Genomic DNA, 5,347 nt, shown 5'->3' with positions numbered 1-5,347 from the left:
CTACGGATGTGGCGAGGTGGGTCACTACAAAAGAAACTGCCCGAAGGCAGGGAACGCGGGCGGAGTGGGAAGAGTTTTGGCTATACGCCACGAGGAAGAAGTAGCCGACCCTACAGTGGTCACTAGTACGTTTCTCCTCGATAACTCTTATCCATGCATGATGTTTGATAGTGGAGCGGAGAGGAGTTTCGTGAATCAGAAATATGCTCACTTACTTAAACAACAATCACGTGCACTAAAAGAACCATTCACTATAGAAATGGCTAACGGGAAGACTGAGAGCACTAGATGCATATACATAGGATGTACACTAACTCTAGATAGCCATTCATTCCCAATCGACCTCATGCCGGTCCCAATTAAAAGTTTCAACGTCATTATCGGCATGGATTGGTTGAGTTCTCATCGTGCCGACATCATGTCTTATGAGAAAGTCGTTCGTCTTAATCTACCGTCTAACGAAACTGTAGTTATCTACAGTGACAAACCCGATGCGAACCTTCGTCTCATCTCGAGCATACAAGCCCAAAAGTACTTACGAAAGGAATGTCACGCATTCCTTGCTCATGTTGTCGATGTGAGCCAAGAGACGAAGGACATAAAGAACATCCCAGAAGTACGCGACTTTCCCGACATCTTTCCAGAAGAACTACCAGGATTAACTCCACAAAGTCAAGTCGAGTTCAGAATCGACTTAGTTCCAGGGGCTACCCCAGTAGCCAAATCGCCTTATCTTCTAGCACCAGCCGAGATGCAGGAGCTATCCGGTCAACTTAACGAACTGCTCAGCAAGGGCTTTATTAGGTCAAGCTTCTCACCCTGGGGAGCACCGATCTTGTTCGTGAAGAAGAAAGACGGATCATTCTGTATGTGCATCGACTACAGAGAACTAAGCAAACTGACCGTCAAGAATCGTTACCCTCTGCCTCGCATAGACGACTTGTTCGACCAACTGCAAGGGGCGAATTACTTTTCAAAGATTGATCAGAGATCCGAGTATCACCAGTTACGAGTGCTAGAGGAGGATGTTCCCAAGACAACCTTCTGAACTCGTTATGGACACTACGAGTTTGTAGTGATGCCATTCGGATTGACCAATGCGCCCGCAGTATTCATGGACTTAATGAATAGGGTGTGCCGACCTTACTTGGATCAGTTTGTCATTGTATTCATTGATGACATACTTATCTACTCTCGTAGTAAGGAGGAGCATAGTCAACATCTACGTCAGGTCTTGGAAACGCTATGATCGGAGAAGCTCTACGCGAAGTTTGGATTCGAAGAGTCGAATTCTTAGGTCATGTGGTCAGCGAAGAGGGAATTCACGTGGACCCTTCCAAAATAAAGGCCATTGAGAACTGTTTAGCACCGAAGACACCTACAGAAATTCGTCAATTTCTAGTCCTCGCTAGCTACTATCGCAGGTTCATTCAGAACTTCTCTCGAATCGCGAAACCGCTTATTACATTGACCCAGAAGGGCGTGGCCTTTGACTGGGAAGAGAAACAAGAAAAGGTGTTCCAAACGCTAAAGCGAGCCTTATGCAGCGCACCGATACTATCCCTCCCCGAAGGGATAGAAGACTTTGTGGTTTATTGTGATGTATCCAACCAAGGGTTTGGATGTGTTCTTATGCAACGAGTAAAGGTCATCGCCTATGCCTCAAGATAGCTAAAGACACACGAAGTCAAATACACCACACATGATCTTGAGTTAGGAGCAGTGGTATTTGCTCTGAAGATCTAGAGACACTACATGTATGGTACAAAAAGCACTATCTTTACAGACCACAAAAGCCTTCAACATATATTCGACCAGAAGGAGCTCAACATGAGACAACGATGGTGGGTCGAGCTACTCAGTGACTATGAATGCGAAGTTCGTTATCATCCCGGCAAAGCCAACGTAGTAGCTGACACCCTAAGTCGGAAAGAATACTCTGGTCGTAGATTCAAATCATTGACTATGACTATCCATTCACATCTGTCCACACAAATAAAGGAGGCTGAGCTTGAAGCCTTGAAACCTGAAAATGTGGCGGGTGAATCCCCGAGAGGGATGGATAAAAACTTGGAAGTCAAGGGTGGCGGAGCCTCATATCTCATGGATCGGATCTGGACACTGAGGCACGATGGTTTTAGGTACTTGGTCATGACCGAAGCGCACAACACTCGATATTCCATCCACCCAGGTTCAGATAAGATGTATCTGGATCTTAAAAAGTTATAATGGTGGCCTAACATGAAAGCAGAGATTTCTACCTTCGTGAGCAAGTGTCTTACTTGCGCTAAGGTTAAGGTCGAATACTAGAAGCGCTCAGGTTTACTTCAACAACCGGAGATACCTGAATGGAAGTGGGAGCGGATTACAATGGACTTCATAACCAAGTTGCCCAAGACATCGGGTGGTCTCGATAACATATGGGTGATCGTAGACAGGTTAACAAAGTCCGCACACTTCCTGCCAATCAAAGAAACTGAAAAAATGGAGAAACTAACAAGAACCTACATTAGGGAGATTGTACGACTGCATGGTGTTCCCATATCCATTATCTCTGATAGAGATGGTAGATTCACTTCAAGGTTTTGTCATTCGCTACAAAGTTCCCTGGGAACTAGGCTGGACATGGGTACAACCTATCATCCGCAAACCGACAGACAAAGTAAGAGGACTATTCAAACCTTGGAAGATATGTTGCGAGCCTGTGTGATAGACTTTGGAATGGCATGGGATACTCATTTACCCCTTGTCGAGTTCTCCTATAATAACATTTATCACACAAGCATAAAGGTTGCTCCATTTGAAGCCCTCTATGGCTGAAAGTGCAGATCCCCTCTGTGTTGGGCTGAGTTGGGTGACACACAGTTAGCTAAAGGACGAGTTCCTGACAGCACTCTCACCGGTCCAGAGATCATTCAGGAAACGACAGAGAAGATCGTTCAGATTCGTGAACGATTGAAAGCCTCTAGAGACCGACAGAAAAGCTACGCAGACAAGAGAAGGAAACCTTTTGAATTCCAGGTTGGTGACCGTGTTCTTTTGAAGGTCTCCCCCTGGAAGGGCTTGATACACTTCGGAAAGCATGGAAAGCTAAATCGAAGATACGTAGGGCCTTTCAAGATTCTCGCTAGAATCGGCCCTGTAGCTTACAACTCAGACTACCTCATGAACTTAGTAACGTACACCCTACTTTCCACGTTTCGAACTTGAAAAAGTGCCTGTCCGACGAGACTCTTGTAATCCCACTCGACGAGATCGAGATCAACGAGAGCCTCAACTTCGTGGAAGAACCAGTAGAGATCATGGACCGAGAGGTCAAGCAAATGAAGCAAAGTCATATCCTGATAGTGAAGGTTTGCTGGAATGCCAAGCGAGGACCTGAATTCACTTGGGAGCGCAAGGATCAAATGAAACTAAAATATCCTCATCTTTTTACTTAGTTATCTGTATTTGCTTCAACTCTAATTTCGGGACGAAATTCTCTCTAACGGGGGGATGATGTGACAACCCGAAATTTCTATCTTGTAAAGCCACTTAATTCAATTCAATCAAAGGTCAAACTTATTTCTGTTATATTTTAGCATTCTTAAGAGTTTGTTTGAGAGTTTTAAGCCTAGTACACTCAAGGTTTGTGTGTTAGGATGTGTTAGCTTGGGTTCTTTGAGTTGCAATTGACCCGGAAACTCCATCAAAAGGGGTTCACGGCCACATCTAGACTCCTGGCCGTGAACAAGTCCCCTATATAAACAAATTTGGCTCATTTTCTACACTTTTTCAAATCCTTCAACACTAGCCCTGAACACTCCTCATTCTCTCTCAACTTCTTCAACCGTGAACACTACTCAAAGCTACCAACAAGTGAGTATCTCTTCCATTAGCTTGTTGTCCATTAAATCACTTGATTTCATCCATGAAACAAGCACCAAATTGCAAGATCTTCAAGAGTTCATGGATGTGAACCCTTCATTGGGCCATGAACCCTTCAACGGATCTTGACATGGTCATGAACACCTCATAGAACCAAGGTTGGGCCGTGAACACATCATGTGTTCATTGGCCGTGAACCCTCCTAAGGTCGTGAACATACCTTAGTTTGGTCGTGAACTCCATTCAATCAATCATATGTGATTATAACACTTCATTGCAAGTGTTTCCTAGTTCCTAAGGATGTTCCCTTACATGATTAGTTGTTATATACACTAATTGTATACATATATCTGTCATTATATGGTTAATATGATCCATTTGTGCTCGACACTTCAATTGACACTTCACATCCTAATCGATCTTACATTCGAATCACTCACTACAGGTGAGTTCATACCCCTAACTTATCTTTTAAATGATTTTAAATGCTTTTATGGGGGGGGGAATACAAGTAGAAAACATTTTAGTTATTGTATCAATCACATGTGATTAATAACTATCAATCAAGTAGATTTCTTATTCTTCAAAACTGTGTTATTAAACAAACTATTTCAAAAACCTTTTCTAAACTGACATCAAGTCATCTATAACCATTCAAATGGTTAAAACTCTTTTATATGCTAAATTCTTTATCAAACTCTAAACTTATATATTGTCAAAATCATGTCTATATAGATATAGTTATATAAATAGGATTGAAAGGGGTTAGGACTGATAACTCACTTTATTTCATGTTCCTTGTTTGGTTGTGGACTTAGGGTATCGGTTGTTTGTCCGAGTGTCGTTTGAATCTTAGTTATATATTATGTATATGTGTATAGATATAAAATTTCTTCATTCAGTTCAATACCTTTGGGTAGCAAAGGTATTACAAACATGATCAGTCATTCAAACAACATTACTAGTAAACTATAATAGGTATAGTTTAGAGGATTACTACTCACTATTTCTAGAACAATGAAACATACAGAGTCTGTTCATACATAATTCAGTTCAAACATACTATAACGAGAAACAGAAAGAACATGCTAAACACTAGAGCAGAGAGAACATACTATACACTAGAACAGAGAGAACATACTATACACTAGAACAGAGAAAACATACTATACACTAGAGAACATACTATACACTAAAACAGAGAGAACATACTATACAAATACAAGAATACTATAACATTAATGTGAGCCACTACTTCATGGCGCGACAATGTACTGCTGTGTCACGTTTTGTAACCAGAGTCTCCTGGAGGGAGAGCGTGAATTTGTGTATAGATTTATACGGGATTGACCATCCTACACCTTGCTGCTAGCTACAGTGGGACCTGCAGGTCTACGGGTGACGAATGTCATACCATTTCGACGTCTTTGATCGTCGTGTTTTACTAGTCAATCAAGTATGGTTATAATCTCATCACATT

The sequence above is a fragment of the Lactuca virosa genome, chromosome 5, assembly GCF_052849685.1.
Source record: "Lactuca virosa cultivar CGN04683 chromosome 5, Lactuca_virosa_CGN04683_v6, whole genome shotgun sequence".
Lineage (NCBI taxonomy): Eukaryota > Viridiplantae > Streptophyta > Magnoliopsida > Asterales > Asteraceae > Lactuca > Lactuca virosa.
This window is presented reverse-complemented; position numbering follows the sequence as displayed.